This window comes from Scardinius erythrophthalmus (genome assembly GCF_964197995.2).
Source record: "Scardinius erythrophthalmus genome assembly, chromosome: 1".
In the NCBI taxonomy this organism is placed as follows: Eukaryota; Metazoa; Chordata; class Actinopteri; order Cypriniformes; family Leuciscidae; genus Scardinius; species Scardinius erythrophthalmus.
Genome location: NC_138221.1, coordinates 44,732,775 through 44,747,552, shown reverse-complemented (window position 1 = coordinate 44,747,552; position 14,778 = coordinate 44,732,775). Strand labels below are relative to the sequence as shown.

Here is a 14,778-nt window from a genome sequence, read left to right as displayed (position 1 = left end):
AACCCTACACATATATACAATAATACACTATCCACTGTTATACACAGTACATATCCTGTTTGCTTAGCAAAACGAAGACTGGAATGACTCAATATCATCGAGGCCTGATCAAATATCAAACTCGAATGAATGTCGACCACAATGACAACATTATAAAACAGCATGTCACCTTTAAATTCAGTTCCCAAATTCAATAAATTCAACAATCCCTACAAATCAACATTCCCTCTGAACATGCATCACGAGCGGGCTTCCTAAATTTATGTCAGCCAGCTGTTACGTGCCAAAACAAGCCTCTATCATACAATCCTTCATTACGACAGCCCGTAGGATCATCATATTATTCCAGATGAAATCCCTGGTGTCTGAAAGAACGATCGCTTGTGTCAGATACTGAAAATGGCAGAAAGCTGCAGTCTGCTTTTTGATTCTTTCTGGGCGCAAAGTAGAACAAGTGTGCCTGCCAGCGCTGTCATTACCCTTGGCTTCAATTAACATCAAATGAACATCAAAACTAAAATAGCCTGATTTAAAGAAGCCAGCAGCAACCGAGCAGAGCGGGTGCACGTTAAAGCATTTATGCAATCGAGCTATAGGGAGAGAGATCCACTTGTTTGCCAGACCGTATGCATGAGAGGACACACACTGACAAGACTGAGCGATGTTTTCACAAGCAAATGAAGAGGGAGGTCTTGATATTTTGAGTGGGCCTGAAGAGACAGAGAGCGTGCTGCATTGCACAGACAGAGCGCGGTTCTCTTGGCATCGCTTAGAACTTTTTCTGGTAACGGCACTCGCTTGATTTTGAGCAGCGACAACAATTACATCCTTTTGCTGCTGCGTGCAGTTTTTGAGTCTGACCCACGAATCCCTCAAACTCGAGCAGCCAAAACCAATCTCCTCTCAACATTTTTTATATTACTCCTCTCAGCATGCATGAGATGTCTTTTTCAAGTGCAGCAACTTCAAAGCGAGGACGAGAGTCCCAGTGGGAACGAGGAGGAAGTAGAGAAGATAACATTGAAGTGTTTGGGGTGATGCGCGTTCGCCAAGTTCCCTCCGCCGATCCGCAGGGGAACCACTCTTGAGAGGAGAAACCACATGCTTTCTTGTCTTATAAAGGATGTAAACTACATGCTAATGAGCGAAAGAGACAATAAATAATTGGCAATGTTTTTTTAGGAGCCGACAAGGCATTGTGGGGTCTTTATGCTCCTTTTGATGTGAATCTGGTTTGCTTTTTGTTATCGAGAACTAATTAAACGCCTTGTGAAATGCATTGTACAGAAATAAAAGTACAGTAAAGCACATTTAAAAAGTTTAAGCAACAGTTCACCCTCACAAGTTGTTCCAAACCTGAATGCCTTTATTTCTTCTGTGGAACATGAGAACTGGTTGTGTCAATGGGGACCAAAACAACATTGACACCATTGACTTTCATTGTACAGAAGAAAAAAAAAAAAAAAACTTGATAAATATATGAAAAATATATATTTTATTTTGTGTTCCAGAAAAGAAAGAAAGTATATTTTATTTCTTAAATCTTGAGGCTACAAAACCTGAACTAAAAAGACTGCAAACTACTTAGTATTAATATTTAAACAACAAACTACTTAATATTCAGCAATATTATTGATTTGGCTGCACTGACACTATCCGATAAGAACTGAACTGAGCAAGAAGATGACATCACGGTTTTCTCCAGAGCTGCTTTATAGTTAAATTGAACTCATTTCATCATTGATGAACTTTATACAGCTATTGAACGGAACTATATCAACACTGTACTGACCTCAGCTGAACAATAAAACTATTGTCTTTTTAAAGCTGCTTTACAGCCCCATTGAACTTTGTTTACATCATTGATTATTATTTCCTGTTGATCACTGTAAAGCTCCTTTGAAACAATCGGTTTTGTATAAAGTGCTTTATAAATAAAGTGGTACCACTTTGTATTAAGTGGCTTTAAGTGCTATTTACTTGCATCGAAAAATAAGTACAATGCACTTAATTGTGTTCAGGTTGTATTGTAAAACACATGTGCTGCTATTGAGGTGTGATACGGGTAAGGTTAGGGACAGGTGTGGTGGTATGGGTGGGTTTAAGGGTGGGTTAAGGTGTAAGGGAAGGGTCAACAGTGTAATTACAAATGTAATTACATAAATTAATTACAGCTGTAATTACATGTAGGTATTTTCAAAATATAATGTAAAAACATGTATGTACACAATAAATCCATTGTATCAAATTATTCATTTCAATGTAAGTACATAGTACTTAAAGTCACTTAAAGGTCCCGTTCTATGCCCCTTTTCACAAGATGTAAAATAAGTCTCTGATGTCCCCAGAGTGTGTATGTGAAGTTTGAGCTCAAAATACCCAACAGATCATTTTTTACAGCATGTTTAAATTGACATTTTTTGGGGCTCAGAAAAACGAGCCGTTTCAGTGTGTCCCCTTTAAATGCAAATGAGCTGCTGCTGGACGACACAGGGGGCGGAGCTTCATGAGCTCGCGCTCAGTCTGTCAGGAAAAATTCATCTCACAGAATGATGATAATATCAGAAACTCTCAGTAACGGCGTTCATTTCGAGTCGGACAATAATGCCTACAGTGTATAGAGATGAAACAGGTATGGTTTAGTAGTGTAATTACGGTTATTATAACGTATTTGTCATCTGCTTGTAGGCTATGTATCCATTATTTATTAATAGCCTACAAGTCTGCTGTCTGAATGATGATCAAACATGTACTGATGAGTTTAATAAAGTTTATTGTACATCACACAAAAGATGAAGCGTCAGTTTTACTTCAGAAAATCACCGTAAGAGCTGAGTAAACACAGTAGGCTAAGTTATAAGAAGTGCGCAAGTAGCCAGTAGAGTTGAGGGAGCATTCCTGTGGGCGGAGGTTAGTCAAGAAACGGTTCTGGTGATGTCACTAAAGCAGGATGTAGAGGGGTGTAGTCCAATCGAGCCGTTTTTTGTAGTCAACTTCTGTTAAATAAAATATCTCGCTTGGCATTGAACTTTGAGCTTTATAATTTTACAGATATTATTTATGCTCTAACAGCAACATTACACACTAACTAAAGTTTGAAACATGGAATCGCATGCAACAGGACCTTTAATATAAAGTGGGACCAATAAGGTTGACTAGATTACTCACTCCTGCTTTCTTTTGGTTTATAATGTCTCTGGACTGCTGCCCAACACTTTGCAAAATATTGCAACAGAAAACACACAAGTTAAAAAGCTTTTAACACTTTACATGTAGTTACTGTAGTAATAACTATAAATTATGCACAATTACATGCAACTAACCCTAAACCATACCCCAATCCTAACCCCATAGTAAGTACATGAAGTTAATTATTATTACACAGTACTTAAATTCATAATTACACTAATACGGACACCTTAAAATAAAGCTCAAGCGTAAACAAAGCAACTCACACAAAATAAAATATAAAATATTTCCATTTTGAAAAATTTTCAATTCAAACACAATATTCACTTTATATATATTGGTCTTTTAACTGTGGCATGGACACGTCCCAACTGTCCATACCCAAATCTACATCTACAGTCAACTCAATTCATTTTCAGGGAGATCTGTATCCATTTTAGCGTTCTGCATGTGTGCTAACAGAGCTGTGCTGTGTGACGAGGAGTGACATGATTTATAGTGATGGATTTTGGAGGAGGGAAACAGACTCCACATGAAGCTCATATCCTGGTTGGCGTTCGAAACGCTCTTTAAGATGCTACAATCTGATTAGAAGCTACATGGAAATAAAATATGACAAGCATCCATTTTCTCTGTTCTTTTTTGATGCCAACTCATTTATTCCCCATTTCTACTGCTGTCGAATTCTTTAAGAAGGGGCCAAATAAAACAGCTTTAATAACTGAGTAGAGTTACCTGCTGCTGGATTTATCTGTCTTAAATCTCTCTTTAGACAGTCACAGGAACAGCACCGCACCAGAGAGAAACACCTGACAGAGAAAAAGAGAACGGGATATAGAGATTTAGGGCACCGGGTACATATATGAGAGGATATACTCTCTGGCCCATCAGTCATCCACACACTAATTGAAACTGATAAAGATGTTTCATTTTTTATTCTTTAAGGAAGAGGCTTAGAGTGAAAAGGGAAGTAGCATGAGACACATAAGTATGACAACCATAATGATATTGCCACAAAAAAATCAAAGCTAACAAATCGATACATTATGTGTCACGATATTACAATTATGTAAAGCCTGTAAAGTTATTCAAGACTGTTATAAGTGGTGATTTTTTTTTACTTACTTTTACTTAATTGTTTTGCACAATTATTTTTTTAGCTTGTTCATAGTTTAGATTTTGGTCGAATGGAAATAACTGAGCGTGTGTCTTTTTACATGCTTGCAGAGAATTGTTGCAAATCTGCTTTTTTCAAAACTAAAACTAAAATCAACACTGCATTATCAACATTATCAACACTGTTTTTTTTAACCTGATAATACAATTTAGAAAAAATAAATAAATAAATAAATAAATCAAATTTAGGGGCAAAAAAACATTGCCTATCGTTTTTCCCCCAGCCTTAATTTTAACCTATAGCACACTTGTAAAACATCAGATGCATTAATAAATAATTCATTCATTGACTTCAAAAGGTTCTTGCGCCTGTCAAATAATATTCCAGTGAAGTCAGTTAAAAGACCCTCTTGTCATCTGGTGACAGGCTTTGTGATTTATAAGCGAGGTGACAACAAAGAGTCATGTGTTTCAGACAGTTTGAAGGTCTTGATTCATGGATTACTGAAGCTTGTTTTAGAGGTCAAACTCATCAGGAGGATTGCAGCTACATATCAGATATATAGGAGGAAACAGAAGAAGTGCAAGAGATGGAAGAGCGTGATTTTTCTATCCCTGACATTTCCTGTCTCATCATGTGCTCATGCTTATTGTTTTTGAACGCTTAGTAAGAAAAATGTGACAGCGAAGGAAAAGTAGTGTGTGTGTGTGTGTGTGTGTGTGTGTGTGTGCCAGAGAGATTGTCCTCAACCACCCTGACAACACTAAGTGTACTTTGAGAGTGTTAAGGTGAAGTCAGACTACTCTCTTACTCCAGCAAGCTTGGAGTAAAAAACAGAAATACACTACCTTTTTTACGTGTGTACGTTTACAGGTAACTGCAGTTTGTCATTTGGTAACCTGGGCCCTGTTTGTTGTACACTGAACAAAATTATAAACAACACTTTTGTTTTTGCCCCCATTTTTCATGAGCTGAACTCATAGATCTTAAGACTTTTTTCGGTTTGCATAACCAAAGATTTTTCTGGCCAAACTGTCAGAAACCATCTCAGGGAAGCTCATCTGCATGCTCGTCGTCCTCATCAGGGTCTCGACCTGACTGCAGTTCGTCATCGTAACCGACTTGAGTGGGCAAATGCTCACATTTGATGGCGTCTGGCCCTTTGGAGAGGTGTTCTCTTCACGGATGAATCCCAGTTTTCACTGTACAGGGAAGACAGCGTGTATGGCGCCGTGTGGGTGAGCGGTTTGCTGATGTCACCGTTGTGGATGGAGTGGCCCATGGTGGCGGTGGGGTTATGGTATGGGCAGGCGTTTGTTATGGACAACGAACACAGGTGCATTTTATTGACGCCATTTTGAATGCACAGAGATACCGTGACGAGATCCTGAGGCCCATTGTTGTGCCATTCATCCACGACCATCACCTCATGTTACAGCATGATAATGCACGGCCCCATATTGCAAGGATCTGTACACAATTCCTGGAAGCTGAAAACATCCCAGTTCTTGCATGGCCAGCACCGGACATGTCACCCATTGAGCATGTTTGGGATGCTCTGGACCGGCGTATACGACAGCGTGTTCCAGGACCTGCCAATATCCAGCAACTTCACACAGTCATTGAAGAGGAGTGGACCAACATTCCACAGGCCACAATCAACAACCTGATCAACTCTATGTGAAGGAGATGTGTTGCACTGTGTGAGGCAAATGGTGGTCACACCAGATACTGACTGGTTTTCGGACCCAAAACAAAAGTTTGTGGCAAAAACAAAAGTGTTGCATTTATAATTTTGTTTAGTGTATATTTCTTAACAATTGCAAAATAGAAATGACAATTGTTTCAACAAAGTTATCTTTGTATTCGAGTTGGTTTCATATGCTAAAATAAAAAAACATATTCAAGACAAATTTAAATCTAATGATTCTAAAATTGTCATGTGATGCATTTACCCAAAGAAACTTACACTGCATTCAAGCTACATTGCTTTTTCAATGCATGCATTCCCTGGAAACTGAACCCATGATTTTAGGGTTGCTATTGAAAATAATAAAATGACAAAATGCAGAAATCATCAAGCACTGTGTCTGCTAAATCTGTCCTCATTAATCCGAAAGAATCGGATTAGTTGAAAGTTACCTGTCCACTCCTTTTCAACTCAAAATCTTAAACAAGGTGCCAGTGATGGATCTTCAAGAGCAGTTTGAAATGTTGCTTCACGCAGCGCTGAGGCCACATGTGCCATCTACTCAGTCTGACAAAGCTTTGTCAGCAGGTCACCTGTTCTGTCAAAGTGCTCTGCTATCAACAGTGGTCTCCTCACCCGTCCCGACCTTCAGATGGTGCTAGGTGTACAGAGCGCGTGACATTTTAAAGAGGTGACAGCAATAGCGCAATGAAACACAGTGTTGTTCCCAACACATCAGATTCCTTCTATTTCTGTTATATTAAAAGCCAACTGTCTCTGGTAGACAGGAGCTCTTCCAGGCTTTCCTGACATCTCTATCATGCAGAAGCTGGCACTCGTTGTTTTGGCATGTCACCTTGGAATAGACATCCAGGGTTAAAATGACGATACATTACAGGTACTAACACAACAAATATTAGCATGAAACCGGGATTTTTTTAAAAAAAGAAAGAAATTAAAATAAATAAATAATAAATTTTCAAAATGTCAAAGTGTTATGCATTAAATTAAGAAAAAAATTAACATTAAGCTGAAATTTATGAAAATTGGAGTGAAAAAAAGCTTACTTTTCATGAAAACAATTTCACAATGTAAAAAAACCACCTTAATGCCCCTGAATATAGGCTTTATTCTTTTATAATTTAAAATATAAATTCTCCCTATTTCCTTTTGATTTTAAGGGTCAAAATGTTGTTGACAGCCTTTTGAGTTTGATTACTGTATGTATATACAGTATGTCATTTTTGTGATTGGTTGATTGGGTTTGTTTTTACCCATAGATAATCTGCTTTCTAGTCAATGCTGTCTTTATCTCTCAGTATATGACAGTATCACTCATGTTTTTAAGATTACATGGTGACAGTGTTGTTCAGCAGAAATGGCTTTCCAGGAATTAACTATAATGCAGCTACGCAGTCGAAAACGACACCTATCATTATAAATTATTACGCAAGGCCACAGGGCTGAACAGATTGAGAGGCATTGGAGTCACAAGTCTTTATAGAAGCACTGGCACAATTTCTGATAAAACTGAGAGAAAACTATCTTTTATAATATGCCAAAGGTTGCCAGACACTTTGGAATTTATTAGTTGTCTGCACAGAGAGAGAGAGAGAGAGAGAGAGAGAGAGAGAGAGAGAGAGAGAGAGAGAGAACAAAAGAGAACAGGGGAGACAACAGAGAAGTGTGGGCTTCAATCTGAATGAGTAAAAGGGTAAGCAATAGGGTCATAAGATATTTGTTTTTAGGAGGAGTGGATTAGACAGAAAAAAAAAGATTCTAGAAGACAAATTGTCATAGCAGGATGACCACTGACATCCACCCATCATTTCCTAATGGATGATGACCCTGTAAAGGCTAAAGGTCACCCTTATCCCCCCTCAACCTGGCCTATCTAAATAGGACCACCCTCTAGTGACACAAGATGAAGCACCTCTACCCCAGTGAACTCTGCAAAACAATCTTCTATAGTGGGGGTCCAATTGAGATAGACTGGGAGGTCTTGGGGGGGGGGGGGGGGGGGGGGAGTATATTTCTGTATGCATAAGAAAGAAAGGAGGGAGGTGGAGAAAAAGAGACAGAAACGGACACAGAAAGAAAGAGATATATAAACAGATATGTAAAAGACTGGCAATACAAATGTCACATGAGTAAGAGTGTATATCTTTCAACAGGGTGACTTTCGGTTGTGTGTATTCTTTATGTCAACACCTGTCCAAAATAGCAATCTAAAAATCCCAAGCAGATGGGTTCCTTCACTAAATGACACACAGGAGGGGGAAATGGACCAATCCATATAACATAATGGAAAAACAGCCACCAAACTCAAATGTCAAGAGATCTTTCATCCAGACAATTGACTCACCTTAAAATGGGTGTAATTTTCTGTACCAACAAATGGAACAAAAACGAGAAAGGAAAAGAAAAAGCTTCTTAACAGATTTCAAAACACTCATTTTGCCAAGATCCCTTTTAAAGCAACTCAGTGCACTCGGCAGCCATATTGGTTACGCCTCATAATATGCACTTGAATGGGGAAAGACTAAAACCTCTAAAGCTGTCAATGTTATGTTTTAATAACAAATTTCATATCAGGCACACAATCTACAAACAACAGTTCCATATTCATACAACTCAAAAGCACACAAAAAAAAACCCGAATACATATGCGCATTTAACTCTTTCCCCGCCAGCGTATAAAAAAGTTGCCAGCCACTGCCAGCATTTTTGGTCATTTTCACAAAACACTTATGACCCCTAGAATACTTTGTTGTATGAATATCTGAGCATGCAATATATAAAAAGAAAAAACAAAGACACTGCTTTAAAAAAAATATATAATATAATATAACATAAGTTGTGACCGACAGGACTTAGAAAAATGACAAAAAGACTTTGCTTGCTACTACCGTTTACTACTAGAGTTTGCTATGGGAGAATATTATACCGGAAGCTCACGTAGCACTGAGATCCTAGCGGAAATACGTAGACAATCAGCGAGTCCATGTGTGCATGTTTTTCCACCCAGCAACAGTCAAGCAGTCTCACCCTAAACTCACGCCATTGGTTGAGCCTGAAGCTGACAAGTCGGGCAGCTCAAACAAATAGAAATGTTTTGAAATTGCAAAACAGCCTCAATTTTTACACTGAATGGCTTGAAGAAGTCCATAGACAAACTGGGACAAAAAAAGTATTTTGTCATTGAAAAAAGATATAGCTACCTTCACCTTTAAAATGTGTTTAACTCCATCACTAGCATCACTGACAAGAACTGCAAAAATAGCAAATCTTTTCAAACAGGTTACCTGAACAAGTTTGCTGTCTGTCATTGGTCAAGTCAGACAGATAGCCCCGCCCTAAATTCACGCAATTGGTTGAGTCAGTGTTGCTATGTGGGCTGGTCGGAATGCTCAAACAAATAATTTGAAAGCGCTACAGAGCCACACTGTTTTTTGCCAACGAATGACTGGCTTGCAGTTGTACAAAGTACTACAAAATTACAATATATATATTTTTTTTTTAACAAAATCTATTAACTAAACAGACAGAGGGCAAGAAAGACACTCCAGATACACACATTCCCAACCGGCAGACTGATCTGAAGACAGGGAGCATCACCTATGTCATCTGTGGCGAAAGGCCAAGCCACACCTCCCGTGGTAGCCATAACTGTAGCCTAAAATAAGCCGTGAGTAACAGCAGCCGGGCCAACAGGGACGAAGCGGGTGACTAAACACGACATGGCGCTGGCTTTAGCTGAGATGAGAGGAGAGAGGGGATGAATCACGGGAACAGGCGATCCCTGGAGGAAAGCCCCTGCACTCAGAACACTCCGTCCTTGGGAGCTGAGGATTGATGGGAATCGAGTGATAAAAATCAAACTGTCCTTGAGTCCCCTGAGCCTGAGACATGGACGTACTTGCTGAAGTGTGTGCCGCAGTGACATGTTTCCCCCGGGTTCAGAGGCTGATGCAGGATAGGCCTGTGTCAGGCTTTTGTCTGAACCCTTACTCCAGCCATCAGCGGTAAGATGTATTAGGAAGGGAGGCGGATTTGGAAATGAGGCGTAAGATTGAATAGTTGCTTTTAAAGGAACGGGTCAGGCGAGGTGTTTCGGGAAAGAGGGGAGGGAGTGGTGCTGACCAATACAATACAGTCCTACATAATGAGAGAGCATGTCAGGGTATCGGAAAAGTCTCTGTAAGTGTAAAAAAGTCAAGCTGCATGTTTCGTAGCACAATAATGAGGAAAATTATTATATAGAAATAAAGCGTGAATGTATATCTGCTTTGAAATAAGGAAGCATGTTGCAGATGCTCTGAATACTGATAAGACCAAACCGCCCTCATTTTTGGATGATCGTTGAAAGCTGGTTATTCGATAGATGAGCGCTTATCCTTTTATCGTCTGCGGAACAGCATGCGGCAGTTAGTTGTCTACAGATCTTACAACATCAGGGTCATAAAGCACTTGAAAGATCAAATGAAGGTGTAACGTTAGTGTGCATGGATCACTGAGTCTGTCCAACGTATAGTATAAAATCAATATTCTGAGCAAAGCTTTAAAGGGATAGTTCACCAAAAAATGAAAATTCTGTCATTTTTTCATCCTTATGTCCAAACCGGCATGAAATTCTTGACATTTTGAAGAATGTTTCTGTGACTGTCCATAAAATGAAAGTCAGTGGGGTCCAATGTTGAACATCCTTCAACACATCCTCAGTTAGGGTGATGCAAGCAACTCTGGTCAACACACCTTTTGCGTTCCATCAGAAGCATCCCTTTACTCAAGCCACACCTCAAACTTAAACAATCCTAGGATTACATGACGGTCAAATTTACACAGGACAAACAGAGTGTGTATGATCCAAACAGAACAAACTACAACCAAGATATACTCTAAGTTCAGTAATTTTGTTTAATTGTTTGAAAGTCTGTCCCTACAAATCACTAAAATGCCTCAGTGGTCTATAATAAATTGTCAATGGTGTAAGTAGCTGTATTGAATTCCTACTAAGCACAAATCACAAAAGACACACACACACACACACACACACACACACAGACTTTTCTACATACCAGAAGATGTGCGGCTCAAGCCAGTGACCGCACATAGTGGCACTCCAGCCTGAGCAGGTACATCTCTTTAATAGGATGCTATCGACCAGCTACCCAGACTCCACTACATGCAGATCGATTCTCTGCCCAGAAATAGCCTCTGGAGACTGAGCTCCGAGGAAGCGTGGTACTGTGTGTACGCTTGAATACTAGACTGCATTTCTGAGATCCACTGCTGTACTTTCTGTTTTGTGTGTCTCTGAACGGTGAGGAAACCACATCTTAGAAAAGATCGTAAACAACCTGGTGCTGCAGGTGAATTTGAGAGAATCCATAATATCCATTTACTTAAAGGGTTAGTTCACCCAAAAATGAAAATACTGTCATAATTTACTGTCGTTCCAAACCCATAAGACAATCGTTTATCTTCGGCACACAAATGAAGATATTAATGAAATCTGAGCGATTTCTGTGCCTTCGTTCACAGTCTATGCAACTATCATTTTGATGCTTCAAAAGGTTCATAAAGAGACCGTAAAACTAACCCATAATGAATCGAGCGGTTTAGTCAAAATTTTCTGAAGAGACTATTGCTTAATACAGTATGATGAACAGACTGTTTTTAGGCTTTTATTTACATTCAGTGTAACAATTACACATTTTGTCTACATCTATTTATGTAAACAAAATAGGCTAAATGTTTGACTGATTAGCTCTATTTGGAGAGTACTAGTTTTTGTGAAACACAAATCCAGTCCAAACTGAGCAAGTCTGTTTTCCACAAACAACCTCTCCAAAAGTTACGTGTAAATTAACTTTTTCAGAAATTCTAGTTTGAGCTACTTTGTGCTTCTTCATTGTGCACTTTGGCCTTTTGTCAACTTTATGGGTAAAACAAGTTTGTAGCAGGTCACGTTCTGCTGTCATCCTGTGTGATGTAAAAAGAAAAAGAAATTCATGGAGATGAAGTGTTTCTTTGTGTTTTTCTGCAAAGTTTGGGGTGGAAAATTCTAGATGGAAACATTAAGATGCAAATCTAACTTCAAAATGTATAGAACGTCTTTTGACTAAATAAAAAGTCACAGTTTTCCAAGCGGCTACAATTTGCATTTCTATTTTGTGTAAATAAAGGCATGGAAACATACAAACTGCTCAGTAGCGGTAATAGCAGTGTCAGGTATTCATTAATTTATCCCCTTATATATCAAATTATATCATGTATATGTCTGGTTTACTTCATGGCAAATGCATCTAGATCACATGACTATCCAGAACGCCCACATCCAGGGAATAGACACTCCAATCTTAGTAAAAAAGACTAATTCTCATTTTCCCAATACCATACTGAATCAGTACATGAAATCCCCACCTCAAACGTTGTTTGGAAATCTAATCCTTTCTGAATAGTGCTATTGGCCCTTTCTAGGATCTATGACACATCAGAGCTCAGAAACCTTTCCTTTGCAATAGTTAATCACAGCCAGATTGTGTTTCATTTTAGGAGCTCTGTTAGTGTGTAGAAAACCTGAGCATTGAAGAGTGAGGCGTAACTAATCTCATCGTTTTAGCCAGAGCTGTATTTTTTTTTTTTCAAAAACTCTGGAAAGTGGGGCAGTGAGCTGTGCCATGAAAAATTGAAACTTTCCCCCCTCCGGGCCCATGAGCATAAATAGAGAGGCCTTCGTCAGTCTTTCCCCTCCTTTCTGTCCCCCTAGTAACATCAATCCTTCTCTCAGACTTGCGCTATCATTGTGCGAAGGTGAGGATTACAGCGGGATTAAAAACTGGAAACTTTTGCCCTGCTCAGGGAACCAGATTTCCCAGATTATAGATCAGCCTCTGTCTGCGGGTGGTGTTGACAGGAGCATTGTTCATTTGTTTGTGAGTACTCAGTTCAGGTCTTTATGAGAACGTCTTTCAAAGAAAGCCCTAAAGACATTTGAGATGACAGGAACACCAGTGCAATGGCTCTGGTTAACTAACAGATGTTACATAAAATGTGAAGAACACAGGTTCCTGCATTTTCTAGCGTGGAGGGTAGTTAAGAAGTCTTCGAAGTAGTTTAGAGACAAAAACAACAGCTACAACACAACATCCTTGACAGTGAATGTTGTTGTTTTTTTGGAATCTTTACCAGGAGTAATACTGTTGCTAAATCTTTTAAAATATAACTACCCTGACCTACTGAGTTTTTTAAACGTCACACCACTTAAAAGGAACAGCTAACTCAAAATATTCATCATTCAAACCTGAATGCAAAAGGAGATTTCATAGTGACCAAGGACTGTCAAGCTGCTCAAAGGACAAAAAAAAAAATACCCACTATAAAAGCAACATTAAAATAGTCCATATATCTTGTGCACTGTATTGCAAAGTCCTCTGAAGCTATATAATCTCTTTTTTGTGATGAACAGACTGAAAGCCATTTTTCACTCGCAAATCAAATCATTCATGCAAATCATTATGCAGCTCTCAAATTAAATATGGTGCACATTTCGCACCATGACGCTTGGTAACAAAACACACGAGAATGAATTATGTTTGGCGGTGTTAATGTATAACCTGCATCATAAACGGCATATTTGTTTTGAGAGCCGCATAATGATGTGCATGAATGATTTGATTTGAGAGTAAATAATGGCTTAAATTTCATTTTGTTCTTACAAAGTAATCATACAGACGTGGAATACGGCACATGAGTCATATAGACTACTTTTATGATGCTTTTTATTGTGCTTGACAGCTGAAGGTCACTCTTGTTGTATGAAAAATAGAGATTCTTAAAAATTCTCCCGTTGTGTTCCAACGATAGATAACCAGAATACGAATTTGGAACATCATGAAGGCGAGGAAACTATGAAAGATTGTTCATTTTTTGGGTGATTTGTCCCTTTAAAGGTAGTTTTGTTTTGTCTAGGGCCTCTATGTGGCTGGCAATAACAGAGGTTCATCTAGCAGACTTGTTTTCTCAAAGTTTCTGCTTTAAAATCTTTTTGCTGATATGGCAGTCTGATTTGGTATTTTACTCAAAAAAATACTTTCTACATGCCCTTTTGGGTTTATTTTACTTTCCCTGCATTTTAATTTCAGAAATTTGTTTCATCTTTATGCTTATTACTTGTGTCCATATGAAAATACTATTATTCATAACAGACATTTCCACAGGGTACAAAAACACACACACACACACACACACACACACACACACACACACACACACACACACACACACACACACACACACACACACACACACACACACAAACCCTGAGACGAAGTGTTTCCACTGGGATTTTGAATCCTGTGTGTTCTTGCACAATCTGAACCACTGAATAGAAGACAGCTTTAGATGGACCCTAACCCAATAAACCATGAACAAAGGTCATTGTATGGCTGTGCTAACACTGCGGTGATCATGAAAAAGAGTTTTAAATGTGATTAACATTGGCTGCAAAGAAGAGGAAGATCCCTTTGATCATCCCAACAGGAGCCTGCACAGAAACACATTTCTTTTCTCAAATAACCCTGGCTGACTTCTAACAACAGGATCTGGCAAGAGGATCATGAGAGGTCCACAGGTACAACGTGTACAGCTGCAGGTCGGAATGGGAATGTTGGGAAGTAAATTTCACTGTGAGACATTCAGCACTGGCAGATTCACCGATCTATCAGCTGTAGAAACACAGAGGTACTGTCAGCGCCGTACAGATGTTGAGCCACATCTG

At 38.9% G+C, this 14,778-nt stretch overlaps 1 protein-coding gene across 2 annotated transcripts in view; it reads right to left on the bottom strand.

Moving 5' to 3' along the window:
- Nucleotides 1-14,778, bottom strand: part of rarab (retinoic acid receptor, alpha b) — a 117,926-nt gene that overhangs the window by 79,171 nt on the left and 23,977 nt on the right. For both annotated transcript variants that reach the window (XM_081363064.1, XM_081363063.1), the window contains exon 2: nucleotides 3,925-3,998. The gene's annotated coding sequence lies outside the window, so the exon portion shown is untranslated. The remainder of the gene's footprint in view (nucleotides 1-3,924; nucleotides 3,999-14,778) is intronic.